The 16,403-nt window shown below is 40.7% G+C and overlaps 1 protein-coding gene and 1 pseudogene across 4 annotated transcripts in view; one reads left to right on the forward strand and one right to left on the reverse strand.

Annotated features, from left to right (window-relative positions):
• Positions 1 to 16,403, forward strand: part of UQCC1 (ubiquinol-cytochrome c reductase complex assembly factor 1) — a 101,897-nt gene that overhangs the window by 57,954 nt on the left and 27,540 nt on the right. The gene's annotated exons all lie outside the window — the stretch shown is intronic.
• On the reverse strand, positions 5,417 to 5,498 carry LOC121012591 (uncharacterized; annotated as a pseudogene).

Genomic DNA, 16,403 nt, shown 5'->3' on the forward strand with positions numbered 1-16,403 from the left:
TTTGTTTTTTTTTTTCATTACAAAGTTCTCCCTATGGACTGAGAAGTAAACAAAGTTTATGTATGTATTATAAAACTCATACATATTCATAGAATAAAAATCAAAGAGTAACAAGCGTTTAATGTAGAAACAAGTGTCTCTTACCCAGGCGAGCTCCCCCAGAGTAACCTTTGTTAATAGTTGATGTGTATCCTTCTGGTTGTTTTCTATACAAAGGCAAATGTATAAATGTATATTCTTTTAACACAACACAGATGGGCTTCTACTACACACAGTTTTGCATCTTGGCTTTTTAACTTAATATATATTAGATATGTTTTTACTTCGCAATTATTTTTAAAATTCAAAATATTTTAACTGAGATTAAAATCTCCATACTCCTCAATCTCATTCCTGGCCAGTTATCTCCTTTCAAGAAGTAGTTACTGATCCATTTTAGTGTATATCTTTTAAGGCTTTTTTCTGTGTAATTTTCTTACAGAAAATATGTAGTATTGGTTTTGTGTTTATATATTTTATTATACATGATATCATCCTCTATGTGCTAATGTGTAATAAATATGTACTTAGTTTTTTCACTCAACAATATGTCTTGGAGGTTTTTGCATGTTGCATAGGAGTTAAGTGGGAGGTTGTCCCCCATGTTTTATTTATAGTAATTATTTTCACACACTCCTATGTTATTGTCTGATGGTATCATGTGCTTACTCTTTGTAAAATTGTGGTCTTTGAGACTAAATCATGGAAATGATGGTTGCCCATTGAGAGCGTATTTCCAAATTCTCATGTCTTTGGAGGAACTGCATATATAGGAAGCACAGAGGACATGGGTTTGTTTTTAGATGTCTTCAATAACATTTACATGCCTTTCTCTGGGACAATAGAACGTTGGCATTTATGTTCATTCTAAGATGATAGCATATGTCAGAGTTTTATCTGCTATCATCATCATCATTATTTGTTTTGGAGATAGTGTGGATTGACTGTCTTTGTAATTGTGTTCTTTGGTTCCTTGTTCATGTGACTAAACTTTCTGCTGTCTTTGCTGCCCAGAGTGGATCGTCAGCCTTTAAGCTATATGTGCAGCTTGGTGTTCTGCATGCCCTCAAGTACTTACTGTCCAACGCTGTGGCAGCACACAGTGGACATGGGTGTGCTGCCAGTTTCAGATCACTTAATGGTAACCAGTGACACCCCTGGCCAGCCAAAGCCTTGGCTGTCTGACGTACAGTGACACAGTAGCTCTTCTATTAGTTAGCTTGTTTTTCTTATCACTATTGACTAAACCCTGCTGGACATTGGACTGCTGGAACCCTGTGGGCCACAGCTGTCTACAACGTGAATAGCTTCATGAACCATAGGTACTGACTCTTGAGCTACAGAAACCTCTTAGTTATTACCCTTCCACCATGAATTTCCTTTGGACCTCCATATATATCTCCATCACAATCTCAACACTTTGAACCTTCTTCTGTGTTACTTTACAATGTCACTTTTACTTGACTGCATGCTTAATGAAGGCAGGAGACCTGTCTTAATACTTTTTTGCTTACGTAGTAAACATCAGATGAATAAATACTTGTTGAATGAATGAATTGAACTTAAGCCTCTGGAATTCTATTTTAAAGCCAACTTATCAGATAGATGATACTTGATTTATTTGTTTCTAGTCCACATATACATCAGTGCAGTCCTGCAGGAATTAGTTTTTCCTCCGCACCCCCCTTCCCATTTTATCCAACCATTCTTCTTTCTGAATTGTTCTAGATATGGTGTTGCCCTACAGAGAAGTGTGTTAGATCAGTGTCTCACTTTTTATGTGCCTGTAGTCCACCTGGGGATCTTGTTAAAATACAGATTCTGATTCTGTAGGTTGGGGTGGAGCCAGAGACAGAGAGTCTACATTTCTAGAGCGCTTCAAGTGATGCCAGTGCCACAGGTGGAGCAGGGTGAGAATAGGGCAACCACACTTTGAATAGTAAAGTTTTCGATTATCCATAACACTCTCACAAGTTACAGACTTGTGAGTTCACCTGCATGAAGAGAAATGCCAAGCCCCAGTTTAGTTACAAAGACTATAAATAAAAGATGGTGGTTTAAAAATAACAGAGGTTTGGAAGAGTTGGGAAATTACTATTATTGCTTTTCTGTTATAATTGACTTGATCCTCCCCCACCCAACTCATGGTATAAACAGGCAGACACCCTTTATGCAGGCAAGAAAATTGTTAACTACTTCTCTGTTGTGAGTGTGATTGTATGTATAGAGGGGGTCTCAGACTTCTGTGTGCATACAGCCTACAGAAATGGGAAAGTTAGGGACATGTGGCTGGAGAAAGTAGTAGGGAGCCAGTGTGGCTTTGTTCTGACCCTGGCTGCCAAGTCTTTCCTCCTCTGTGCTTCAATTTCCTTTAAAAAGATGTGGATTATTGGGGTGCTTTGAAAATCTGTGATTTGAAGGTGGTAATTTGTAAATCTTTCTCTGTGTAATTTGACATCCCAGGTGTACATCTTTAAGAACTCATATAAAAAGTAGAATTCATAAGACTGATCAACGAAGTGGTGATATTTTACATGCCAAAGAATTCTTAGAGGCTATTACTTTGAGTGGAGCCATTTGCAGTTAATGATGAATCAGAAATTTGAATCAAGAACTCCCTTGAAATTAGAATTGCAGTCTCATTTGGTGAGGACATTTTCATTTAAAACATTTTTGCTTTTTATCGGCTTTTAGGAGCCCAACTATTGTGAAAAACAAGGCAGACTCATATATCATTAGTGAAGTCGGTATAAAATATAAGTGTTAAATTTGAGGTTACAAAAATCACATCAATAATTTAGAGCGTTCTAACTAAAAAAAAATTATTTGGGATTTAAACATATAAATTAGCTGTGGAAATAAAGTTCATTATATCACCTCATCTGGTCTTGTTTTATTTCATTAACTGGTTCTTAAAAACCTTTGTGAGCTGAGTTGCAGCTGAAGAGGTTGGAGACCATTTTTCCTTGGGCCCTTGCCTCACTCCTGAGTGTTGGTAAGAGTAGAGAACTAAGACTTGAAGCAGCTGTAAAAACAGACAGCGCCTTTGGCCTCAGCACTTTCTCCTGGTGCAGGCACATTTCAGATGTAAATTTCACTTTCTGCCTCTCCTACTAATGAAGTAAGTTTCTTTTGCTGGGTTTGCAGCCAGGTGTGTCCAGTCTTGTGGCTAACCGGGGCGCTTTAGTTAATTTTTCCATTTGTGACATTTCAACCAAACTTAAAAAACAAACATAAAAATTAGCTCAAGGCAGTGGCTCAAAGTGTTAATGGTAACCTTAGGCTGGCTAAACGACTTCCTCTCAGTTCTGCCCTGCCAGACATCTCCACCTTGTGGCTTACAATGAGCAGGTTTAAGCTTTCCAAGCTTTGGAGACGGGTGGGAAGGAGTAGGTAAGAAATTCCAAGTTTATCCTTATCAGTGGTTCCTGGCATGCCAGGTGTCTCCCCTGGACTTCAGATGATTTCTTGCTAGCACCTTTCCAGAATAAGGATGAACCTCTCATCACTTCAAGGTCTTCTGTTCTCTTCTGTAACAGAGCTGCTTCATGGGGTGGTGCAAAGGGCCTAGAAAGAGGTGGAGGAGCTGTGGGCTGAACTGGACTCCTTTGTAAAATTCTACTTTGCTTTTTAGAACCAGCATTTTGCTTTGCAAGGTCCTCTGTGATCATACTCCAGACTACCTTTCCAAACTCATTTCCTCTAACTCTTTGTGAACTGTAAATATGTGAAACCTTCTAGCACATGTGCCTGGCACATAGGAAGCACTCAATGAGCATCACATTCCATCCTTGCTTCACATACTCTTCACCCCAGCCAAGCTGAATGCCTTGGTCTTCCTGTCTTGTGTCGTTCCCCGTGCGATACTACTCTAGGTTGCCTAAACACCATATCCCCAATTCCTTTACATCCCTCCACCCCATACTAGAAGACAATCCCAGTTGTCTTCCCTAGCTGGAAGTACCTTAGTAATTTATATGTGCCCTTCTTCTGGCTCTTACTATTTTGTATCATTGTTACTAGTGTGTATTGACTGTCATCCAGGTGAATTGCCTGGGGGCTGCATCAGTTGTATCCTTTGTATTCTCCAAAGTGCTTGTCATTGCCCCTTGGCTGAATGCTTGCCCAGTAAATAACTGATAACCGAAGACCATTCTGGAAGCCCACTGGATGTATTGGAAAAAGTGTGGAGAGGTATCCTTTTTCATTTTGAACATATGTGTTTGCTCTGTTAGTCTTAAATATTGGAAGAAAAAGAAATGAGAAATTGTTTCCTTTACCCTCAGTTTTTTTCTTTTTCTTTTTCCATGCTTTCTGATCTTCTAATAGATTTGACTTAAAAAACAATTTATACATGAGGCGTTTTATGTTTTTAAACTAACAAAGATTTTAAATCTATAAAGGATGGTAAAAATAAGAATTACACATACTTTAGTTTTTCTGGAAATTTTCTTGCAGGCTGCTGTAATTCCATTCCCTTCTCCTTCCTACCTCCCCACAAAAATCTTCAAACTTCTGTTGTATTACCAGGAGGTAAAAATTTTGCTATCCTTTGCATCTCTAGGTCAGAATTAAAACTTGCTGCCAAAGGTATTGTTTAAAAGGCAAGGACCACTTTAAGGGTATAGTTTTGCTGCCAATGATATGAATAGTGGAGTGTAAATACAGAGTAATTCTTTGGGCTTGAGGCCTTTAAAATAAGACATGTTTGGGGCGCCTGGGTGACTCAGTCGTTTAAGCGTCCGACTTTGGCTCAGGACATGATCTCACAGTTTGTGAGTTCGAGCCCTGCGTCTGTGCTGACAGCTCAGAGCCTGGAGCCTGCATCGGATTCTGTGTCACTCTCTGTCTCTGCCCCTCCCCCACTTGTGCTCTGTCTCTCTCTCTCAAAAATAAATGAACATTAAAAAAAAAAAAATGTAGGGGCGCCTGGGTGGCTCAGTCGGTTGGGCGGCCGACTTCGGCTCGGGTCATGATCTTGTGGTCCATGAGTTCGAGTCCCGCGTTGGGCTCTGTGCTGACAGCTCAGAGCCTGGAGCCTGTTTCGGATTCTGTGTCTCCCTCTCTCTGACCCTCCCCAGTTCATGCTCTGTCTCTCTCTGTCTCAAAAATAAATAAACGTTAAAAAAATTTTTTTTTTAAATAAAAAATTTTTTAAAAAATTATTTATTTATTTATTTATTTATTTATTTATTTATTTATTTATTTATTTAAATATATGAAATTTATTGTCAAATTGGTTTCCATACAACACCCAGTGCTTATCCCAAAAGATGCCCTCTTCAATACCCATCACCCACCCTCCCCTCCCTCCCACCCTCCATCAGCCCTCAGTTTGTTCTCAGTTTTTAAGAGTCTGTTATGCTTTGGCTCTCTCCCACTCTAACCTCTCTTTTAATTAGCAATAATCGCGCCTCGGATAAACCTCATTGGCTACGATACTGCCACTGCGCAAAAGCTTCTAACCTCTCTTTTAAAATTTTTTTTTAAATAAGACATGTTCTCAGAAATCAGTCCTTCTTTTGGGAAGTTTTTGTTTTTGTTTTTAAATATCCTAAGCTGGGGGATACCTGGGTGGCTAGTCTTTTAGGTGTTGGATTCTTGATTTCTGCTCAGATCATGATCCCAGAGTCCATAAGGCTCTGTGCTGGGTGTGGAGCCTGCTTGGTATTCTCTCTCTCTCCCTCTGCCCCTTCCCCACTCACATGTGCATGGACACTCATGTGCACGCGCTCTCTCTCTCTCAAAAAAAAAAAAAAAAAAAATTAAATGTCCTAAGCTGTTGGAGTGGATATTTGTTTATTAGGTGAGAGAAGCCTAAATTCTTAGAAGGCAGAGCAATTTCATTTTGGGATTGGCTCATGAACTTTAGCAGGGTCCAACTGAGATGTATCTTTAGTAGATGCATTCTTTACACAAGTTCCCTAACCTCAGGTCTTAAGAGGTAGCAAGAGCGCTTGGAGTACATGCTTTAGGCAGTTTTGTCACTGATCAGATGCCTGGGAGCACACATTCGGAATGCCAGTCTGATGGCTTGGTTGGCCTGTCCTTCCGGGTTGCATATTGGACTCACTTTATTTCAGGGACTGTCCCTGAAAAAGAAGTTATAAACCTTTCTGAATTGAATTTAAATTGAATCTAATTCTATCTATGCACACGATCATTTATCTCTCTCATGGCTGTTTTTACATCCAGTTATAGATTGTGAATTAACTGAGGTCTGATTCATATTTGTTTATCTTTGTATTCCTATGGTACCTAAAATGGAGCTTTATACTCAGTAGGCATTAAGTAAATGTTTCTTGACTGAGTAAATTGGTAAGTGAATATGATCCCGTTTGTTATCTTCAGTTTCCCTCATGGAATTTCTGTAGGAGAAAGACAGTGAACTAATTCCATTTTGAAAGCCCTGGCTGCCTTGGTGCATGGACACCTAGGATACACTTCTTAAATACTCTTCATACTCCCAATTCAGTTCATCATTTCAGAACTGTTTACCTCTCCAACCTATCATATATATATATATATATACACACACACACACACACGATATATATATATATATATATATATGGATATATATATGGATATATATATGGATATATATTCATTCATTCATTCATTCATTCATTCATTCATTTATTGCCTCCAGTCTCTCTAGGTGCCCAGTTCCCTTTGACATCTTTTGTACCATAGATTCTAATACTGCTTAGACCTGTGTGTACTGAGCACCCCGCCATTTTCCACATCTCCCTTTCAGGGGTTAATGGTTCTTCAAATAAATCTCTGGGAGCTCCTGGGTGGCTCAGTCGGTTAAGCATTTGACTTTAATTCAGGTCATGATCTCACGGTTCATGGGTTCGAGCCCAGCATTGGGCTCTGTGCTGACTGCTCAGAGCCTGGAGCCTGCTTCAGATTCTGTGTCTCCCTCTCACTCTGCCCCTCCCCTGCTCGTGGTCTTCTCTCTCTGTCTCTCAAAAAGAAAAACAAAACATTAAAAATAAATAAACACATCTCCCTCAGGAGACGGGATAAATAGCTCCATGAACCTGTTCTTCCTAGGTTTCTTGTCTTGCTTCTGCTGTCATCTCTATCAATCCAGCATCCCCGCGCCCCCCACCCGCTGGAATTCGTAGTCTTCCTCAACCCCTGCCTCATCCTCTGCACCCAAATTGTCCTGTCACTTTTCTGCCGAAAATATCTTTGGATTTTATCCTCCCTTCTGTTCCATTGCTTATATCCACCCTCATCATCTCTCCTTTATTGCACATGGCCTCCTAACTAGTTCCTGGACTTTCTCTACTCTAGTGAACCCTGTCACCACATAAACCACCAGAGGTTTTTCCAATTTCTACATCTGATTGGATCCCTCCTCTGTCTAGAAATCTGAGGAACAAAATTCAAACATCTTAGCAATGGTATGTAGAACTCTTCATAGTTATATAGGATAATGTTCTTAGAAGATACAGTATTTAGGATTGAAATGTTTTGATATTTTCACATAGTTTAGCAAAAGAAAAAAGGGTGTGTGTGTGTGTGTGTGTGTGTGTGCGCGCACGTGCGCAGAGAGAGACATGAAGCAAATATTACAAAATATTAACAATTGTGAATCTAAAAATCATACAAATTTTTGTTTTCCTACTCTTACATTTTTTAAGTTTGATTTTCAAAGTGAAAAATGGGGCGGGGGGGGGGGAAGAAATCTTCATATTCTAGACCCCGCCTACCTCTTTAGTCTGATTGCCAACTAACCTCTAATACACAAATGTTCATGCTCAAGCGCGTCTACACGCACACATACATGCCAGATTGTCACTGATGCTATAGTATGCATCTGGATAGTACCTCTTACACGCAGCTTTTCCCAGCATTCCCTCCCCCACCATAATAATTGGTATATTTGGCCACTCCCTTCTCTCTATTGCTGTAGCACTTTGCACAAACTTCTGAGAGAGGACTTACCATGATCTACTGTAATTGTGGGTTTGTGTAGGTCATGCCCATTAGATGGGATGAGGATCCTAGGATTCCTGGTGTCTTACACAGAGTGCCTGACACAGTCACCCCTCAGATACCTGTTGAGTGAACACACGTCCTTGCTTCTATTATTAGTGACTGGGCAGCACTATCTTTCAAATACTGACTTAATGAATGGTCTCTTATCACACCTGGATTCAATTTCTCTGACCACCCTCTCCCCGAAAAGAGTTTCATTTTTCTCTCCCTGACCTCCCTCCTGGGTTCCTTGGCTCTCTCATCATTTATATTTCTAATTCACTTTATGGGATAAATGAACCTTAGGATGTTAGATGGAGTGCCTCAGATATCTCTCATTCAATGGTTCTCAATCTGAAGGGGCTCAGATGTGGTTATTTTGAAACATCTCCCCAGAAAATTTCTGATGTACATCTCAGGGTGAGGACTATAGATCTGGTCCCACTGTTTTAATTTATGTGGTGAGAAAATGCGGTCCCAGAGAAGTTAATTGATTTGCCCGAGGTCATGCAGCTAGAAAATAGCAGAATGAGTACCCAAACTAGGGGATGCTGGTTCCCAGTCCAGTAGTCACTTTATTATACTGTGATCCCTCACCGGGGGTGTGGGCGGGGGATCAGTTTCATGGCAGTTTCCTTCTCCCTGGTCTTCTTACCAAGGACTTCCAAAGGCCAAGAGGACAGCTTTTCTCGAATCTTGAGGCATTCCATTTCTTCAGCACAGTCCCCAGGCTGAGGCCCCTTTTATTCAGACTTTCTAATCCAATACGGCAGAGGTTTCCTACTCAACAAGACTAATAGAGATTAAGGGGAAAAAAGGACAGGTGAGAATGCTAACAATGTTCTGAATTTGTTTCTTTTTCCAGCATTTAGAGTCTGAACGTCTCCACATAGTCTGAATTTGCCTTAGTTGATTTTACAATTATTTTTCAGAGACTCTTTGGTTGTGTTTTTTTAAGAGTAGAGGAACACGGAGACTGAACACTGTGCTAGGAGAAGCTGGGCTAGGAGACTAACAAAGGCGGTATTATACTGTGCGCTGCCGACCCAATAAATGAATTCAGGAGACACCTAGATGTGTTTCTCGTGGAGGGCGTGAGGGGGAGGGGTCTGGTGAAAAGGCAGAAAGGTGGGATTAAAATAAATTAAAATGGGGCCAGCATGCTGGATAAGGGGACAGCCTCTTCCTGTCCCACTGTTGCTTAAGATTTTTCATTCTGTTTAGTTCAAAAGTTAAAACTAGTCTTTAACCATGTTCTTCATACTCTCCCATCCCCCACTTTCTTAACATCAGAAAAGAATTTAGTTGTAAAACTATTTCAGTCTGATACAGCAGTGTTTATTGTTTGAATGCTACATCTATTGGATGTCTTAGACTATTGAAACTGGAAAGGAACGTGAAATAAACTAGTCCAGAGAGTTTCAAAGTGTGGTCCTCAGACCAGCAGTCTCAACATCATTTAGGAACTTGTTAAAAATGCAAGTTTAGGGCTCCACCCTGGATCTGCTGAATCAGAAACTCCGGTGGTAGGGCCCAGCAATCTGTTTTTTGGGGTTTTTTTAAACGTTTATTTTGAGAGAGAGAGAGAGCACACACACAGGGGAGGGGCAGAGAAAGAGGGAGAGAGAGAATTCCAAGCAGGCTCTGCGCTGTCATGTTGAGCCTGACGCAGGGCTCAATCTCACAAATTGTGAGATCATGACCTGAGCTGAAATCAAGAGTCAGACACTTAAATGACTGAGCCACCCAGGGGTCCCACCAGCAGTCTGTTTTAACAGACTCCCCAGTTAGAGGGCCACTGCTCTAGTCTCATCCTGTCATTTAACTGATGGAGAAACTGGCTCAAGGAGAGCTGGATAAATTTAAGTTAGAAATCAACTAAAGAGAGGAACTCAAGTCTCCTGAGTGCCAGCTCTTACTGTTCTCCCTGCTGAGGGGAGCAGGGTCTGGGCATGGGCAGGTGCCCTGTGAAAGAGGATTTCAGCATAATACAGAAACGTAGTAGCTAACGTTTACGTAGAACTTTCTCATTGATGTGCACTTTATAAATACCATATGAGTTTTACATTTACCACAATCTTTCCTGTGAGGTCATATATCTATCCTTGTTTTATAGATGAAGACACTAGAATCAGAGGTTAGTTATTAGTTTCCTGTAGCTGCTGTAACAACTTACCACAAACTTGGTGGCTTAAAACAACACAAATTTATTCTCCATAGTTCTGGAGGCCAGAAATCAGCTTCACTGGGCCAAAATCAAGGTATTAGCAGGGCTGTGCTCCTTCTGGAGGCTTTAGGAGCGACTCTGTTCTTTGACCTCTCCAGCTTCTGGTGGCTGCTGGCATTCTTTGGCTTATGGCCACATCACTCACTCTGTGGTCATATTGCCTTCTCCTCTGCTATCTGGGTCTAGGGGACTTCTGCCTCCCTCTTATATGGGTACATGTAATTATATTCAGGGCCCACCTGAATAATTCAGGGTAACCTCCGTATCTGAAGACCCTTAATCTAATCATAACAACAAAGTCCTTTTCCCCCATATAAGGTACATTCCCAGGTTCCAGGAATTAGAATGTAGATCTCTTGGGAGACCATTATTCCACCTACCAGTAAGGTAACTTAACCAGTCTTACACAGTAAATATGAGCCTGGATTGGAACCCAAATATGCCAGACTCGAGAGACCATGCTCTTAATCACTACCCTGTACTGCCTGAAAAGGTCGTCATCACTAGGAACTATGGCTCTAACATAAGCATTGAGATTTTTAACCCAAGTGTTGTTTCCTTCTTCCTCTATCTTGTATAACATTACTTGTCACATAACACTGAAGTATGCCTGTATGTTGGTCTGGACTCCTTCAGTTAAATTGTTAGCTCCTAGAGGGTAGAGATTGTATCTTTTTTCTTCCATTTAAAAAAATGGAGTTATAATTCATCTACCATAAAATCCACCATTTTTAGTATATATCTATTTTTTTAATTTAATTTTTTAAGTAAATTCACAGTGTTAATGCAACCATCACTGTCTAATTCCAGAACATTTTCATCATCTCAAAAAGAAACCCTGTGCCCATTAGCAGCCACTCCCCATTCCTTTTTTCCCTCAGCCCCGACAACCCCTACTCTACTGTCTCCATAGATTTACCTATAATGAGGCATTTCATATAAATGGAACCATGTAATATGTGGCCTTTTCTATCTGTCTTTCACCTAGCATAATGTTTTCAAGGTGTATCCATGTTGCGGTGTGTGTCAGTACGCCATTCCTTTTTTTTTTTTTTTTTTAACGTTTATTTATTTTGAGAGAGAGAGAGAGAGAGTGTGTGTATGAGTGTACAAGGCGAGCCGGGGAGGGGCAGAGAGAGAGGGAGAGAGAGAATCCCAAGCTGACAGTGCAGAACCTGCCTTGGGACTCGGTCTCACAAACCTTGAGATCATGACCTGAGCTGAAATCAAGAGTCAGACGCTCAACTGACTGAGCCACCTGGGCGCCCCAGTTCTTCATTCCTTTCTATGGGGTAGTCTATTGTATGGATATGCCACATTTGATTATCCATTTATCAATTGATGGACATTTGGGTAGTTTTCTGTTTTTTGGCTTTTATGAATAATGCTGCTGTGAAATTCATGTACAGGTTTTTGTCTGAACATAGGTTTTCAGTTCTCTTGGGTATATTACTTAGGGGTGGAATTGCTGGGACATACAGTGATGCTAGTTTAACTTTTTGAGCAACTCCGGTATTGCATTTTGTATCAAGTTATTTGAATTTCAGTGTGACATCTATTGTTATTTGTTTGTAACAAATAGCATTCTCATAATATGCAGTCTTAATCATATTTCTCATCTTACTGCCAAAAAATTTTTATACCTGTAACTATTTACAGTAGAGAGAATGGATGGTATGGTATAACGGAGGGAGTTCTGGCCAGCATGACCACTCTCTGGGTGAGCTCAAGTAAGTCAAATCACCTCACCTCTCTGGGGAGGAGAGCTAGATGATTTCTAAATTCTCTTCCAGACTTAACATTCCGCAACTCTGTGAGAGTCTGAAAAGCTAGCCTTGTGTTAAATCCCAGAGCTTGTGTTCTGTTTTTTTAGCAGTTCATCATTCTCTGTCTGATTTCTGTTCCCAGACACAAACAAGGTTTTACCCATCTATCCATCCATTTTATTGTGGCCTGCTAGCTTCCATGTACTCTGCTAGGCACTGGAGATACACAGATGATGAAGATACTGTCCCTGGCTCCCTGGTCTAGTAGGAAAAGACAAACATATAAGCAGGTGATTACAGTATTAAGAGATTGTGATAGTTAAAAATTGCTGAGAAGGCCCAGAGGAGAGAAGCTTGGAGTAGATGACATTTGGGTTGTATCTTTTCAGATAAGTGTTTGACAGATGAGAGGAACCTTCCAGGCAGAGGAATAGTATAGGTAGAGGCAGGATTGTGTGAGGACAAAGCATGTTTGCCTTTGTATGGTGACTTTTGTCCTTTTCCTGCAGTGCTGAAATCAGACTCTCTTTATTCAGACTAGCTCCATTTTGAGATCATTTTGGGTGTCCAGTATTCAGAGACTCCTTGACTCAAAGGTCTGCAAAATAACATATTTTGTCTAAGTCCTGGCCACCTATAGAATTTCTTCCTCCCCTCCCCCCCCCCCCCCTTTTAAGGGCACTTCAGACTCAATTTCAGAGTAATGAAGTTCCCTAAGTGGCTAAGGAGCCTTGATCAAGATTTGGGTTTTTTCTTAACTTAAGCTTAGTTTGGGCTCTTGCAAATGCCCTCTGGTCTCCCTGAGGGTTTTAGTTACATAAAAATATTAGCAACATAAAATTTTACAATATGATCAGCACAGCACAAACTAAATTTCTAACCTTTGACTAGAAACATATATGGAAGGCTTTGTGTTTTAAACTGCCCCCTTCCCAGCCTCCTAGCCTTCATGAGAGGTCATTGTACAGCTCTTTCCATGGTCACTGTTCTCTTCCCTTTTACTGGAGGGCAAAACTAGGGCAGAGAAATAATTTTTATTCACTTCTGAAAGGTTACAGTAATAAAGAAACTCTTGTTAACATCAGAGAACGTTGCAGCCAAGAGTTTTCACAGTCTGGCATTGTTTATTTTACATGTAATTTGGAACCTTCTGCACTCTTAAAATATTGGCACAAAAATGTTTTAACTGTTGAAGTACTTCATTGCAAGCAGCAGTAGTGTGGTGTCAGAGGGGCAGCAGGGCTCTGGAGAGCCATTTGCCCTGTTCCTGTTGGAGAGAAAAACGGTGTAAGCGTGCGTGTGTGTGTATGTGTGTGCACATACACGTTCACTCAAGTATACATGAACCTTTTTGCATTTAGAAACAAGAACTTTCTCTGTCTTGATGAACTTATATGCATACCTTTATTTAACAATGAGAGTGGTAGAACAATCCTGTTTTCCTGTTGCCAGGGCTACCAGAAAGTACAGAGCTTCCCTTATTTAGGTATTTGATATAATTTTTCATTATCCTCTCTCACACAGACACTTTATTACTTAACTCTTTTCTCTTACTTTTTTTTTTTCTTTTCTTCTTTTGGTTGAGATGTATACTGTGGGCCAGATTCTGGCAGACATTTTACAGATACCATCTCAATCACAAATTGCCTGGTTAGAGAGGTGAGTGTACCCATTTTGTAGCTGAGGAGAACTGAGGGGCAGAAAAGTTGAAGAACTTGGCTGTGGCCACCACAAGAAGTCACAAGCCCAGATCTGACCGACTTTCAAACTTTTGCTCTTTTGGCCATACCACATACCTTTTGTTATAAGCCAACTTGAACCTTTTTTGGAAGTAGGTAGAATATAAGAACAAGTGAATGAACTAATGACTAACCTATCCATTGATAGGAGTGAAGTCAGTTGTGTTGATTGAGATAGTAATAGAAGTACCTGGCTCCATCAAAGGGCTGTTGTTATTGTTGATGTTGTTTTGTTAGGTTGAAATTAAGATTTGAAAATAATTACAGAAGGATCCCATTATTAAATGGGAAGAATACTGGCATGGTGATTGGGCATCCATAGTTCCAGGCTCAACTTTGCTCCTAGAATTTGGAGGATCTTCTCTTTTCCCCCATCTGTTTCATGTCCTGAGGTCTTAAAATAGAGCTATTTATATTAACCTAGCCTTGCTCAGATCCAGGGATTCCCCAAGGCTGATCATGCTCTCTCTAACCTATCTGGTCTGTGAACAGTGGCCTCATAAGCTCTTCTTCCTCCAGATCTTTCTTCCTTGGCCTCCAAAGTGGAGCCTTGGCAAAAGAGGCAGAGGTTACCCCCACCAGGTGAGCTCTGTAGAGGTATCACCTCTGTAGAGGTATCACCAAGCCAGGCCCTTCTCTAGCCAGGGATCTCTAGCAGGGGGCTCCTTCCCCTATAGGAGTTCTGTCTGGCTCTGAGAAAAGGATGCTCTGCTATCATATATGTATGTGTGTAACTTCCCAAGCAGTTACCTCTCATCACATGGGCTTTGGAGCCAGACAGACCTGGGTTCTAATCCATGCTGTGCCATAACCTTGAGACCCTAGGCAACTCTCTTTACCTTTCATTGTCTACATTTCTTTCTCTATTAGATAAGTCACACATAGCATATGACTTAAAAAATATGATGCTAGTAATGACTTAGTACAGTGCTTGGCACATTTTAGTCACTTGATAAAATAGGCACTGTTTGGAACCTTTCTATGGCACCTAGCGTAGGCTGCCTTATTTGAAGATTTATGTATACATCTGTTATGCCTCACTGGATTCTGACTTTCTGGAGGACAGAGATCATATCTTTCATCTTTGTCTCACTTATTCTGCCTGGCATAGGTCATGTGCCTTGCAGGCACTCAGTCGAAGTTGGCTAAATCTGTTAGGATGACTTGGACAGAGCAGGGTGGGCATGAATATTTTAGTTTCTCCATCTGAACTTGGGGAAATAGTAACTCCTTATTTTGGAGCCTTTGAGGACAATTTAAAACGATATGTGTGAAGTGTTTGGAGCCCTTTGAAAGGAGGGTACTGGGGAAATTAATGGTGTTTTTGCTTTTCTTGGGAAAGCCCTTTGTGGTTCCTAGTGAATAAATTACTTGGAGTGAGTTTTCTAACACCTCCTACTCTGCTTTTTTTTTTTTTTTTTTTTTTTTAAATAACTGTCTGCTGTACTGCTTCTTTTGCTCTGACTTACAAAGATATATATTTTTGGTTTTGGACTTTTGACCTCTTTCTGCTCCCAGGAGAGAAATTTCTATCAGAATAATAAAAGGTGTAAACTGTGTGTGTTGCCCCTTTTGTGGGCCTTGGGTAGTTCAGCTGCTAGGGTTAAGAATCAGCAGGCTTGTGGTTTGTGCCTGGTTATGGGGGAAGTAGGAGACGGTTCCCATTAAGCACTCCGTGGCATTCTCTGTGTCTCCCACACTACTCCTTTCATCCCTGTCCTATGCCCTTTTGCTGAGATTCTTTGGATTTCAAATGAATTCTAGTGTCTATGGTATTTTGAGTACAGATAATTTATGACTATGCTTCTTCTCTTTCAAAGACAGAAGGTGTTTATCATCTGCTGTGCTTTGGGTCCCAAGCTGAGTTGCCTGCCAAAGAGGTTCCTCCTTCTGGAGGAAGGAGAGGATGGGAGAGTTGAAAAACCACTCACTAGTCTTGGAGTCAAAAGAGTAGGGAATTAAACTTAGTTCCACCATTAACCAGCAGCTTCAGGTTGAAGAGACTAGACCAGATTATTTCTAAGAGCCCTTCCAACTTGAAAAAAATCTGAGTTAAGAGTTTTCCAATCCAGGGTAGTATTCAAAGTAGGGGAACAGCAGTTTACCAGACTTCTTACTTATTCTGTAAGCTTCTTTTGCTCTCTAGCCCTGAAAGAACTGGCCCTTTTCCTGTTATCCTCAGCACAGAGGCCCAGAAGAGACTTGAGTGGATTTGGGGACCAATTTGGGGTTTGTAACATGCTGGAGTTGTGGTCTGAAGCCATGGGTAGACATGGATGGCAGAAGAATTCCGCTTGGTGGTGACGGCCAGGGACTGTGTAAAGGAAGTCCAGACTGCTCTGGCTGATGACAGGAAGCCCCATTCAGGGCTAGCCCTCACTGGTCAGAATTGCAAAGCAGTCAGTTTATATTTTGTGTCACTTCAGTGGCCAGCAATCTCCTAGAAGTTTGATAGGCACAAAGATGATCCTCATTTAATCTTTTCAATTGAGGACACTTAGTCCTGGCAAGAAAAAATGGCTTGTTTGGAGTCCTATATTAGTAGTAGAGCAGAGATTAAAACTTACCGCTGATTAATTCTTTTCTTTTCTTTTCTTTTCTTTTCTTTTCTTTTCTTTTCTTTTCTTTTCTTTTCTT

Source organism: Herpailurus yagouaroundi, unplaced genomic scaffold (assembly GCF_014898765.1).
Source record: "Herpailurus yagouaroundi ecotype Mexico unplaced genomic scaffold, PumYag 196, whole genome shotgun sequence".
Taxonomy (NCBI): Eukaryota; Metazoa; Chordata; class Mammalia; order Carnivora; family Felidae; genus Herpailurus; species Herpailurus yagouaroundi.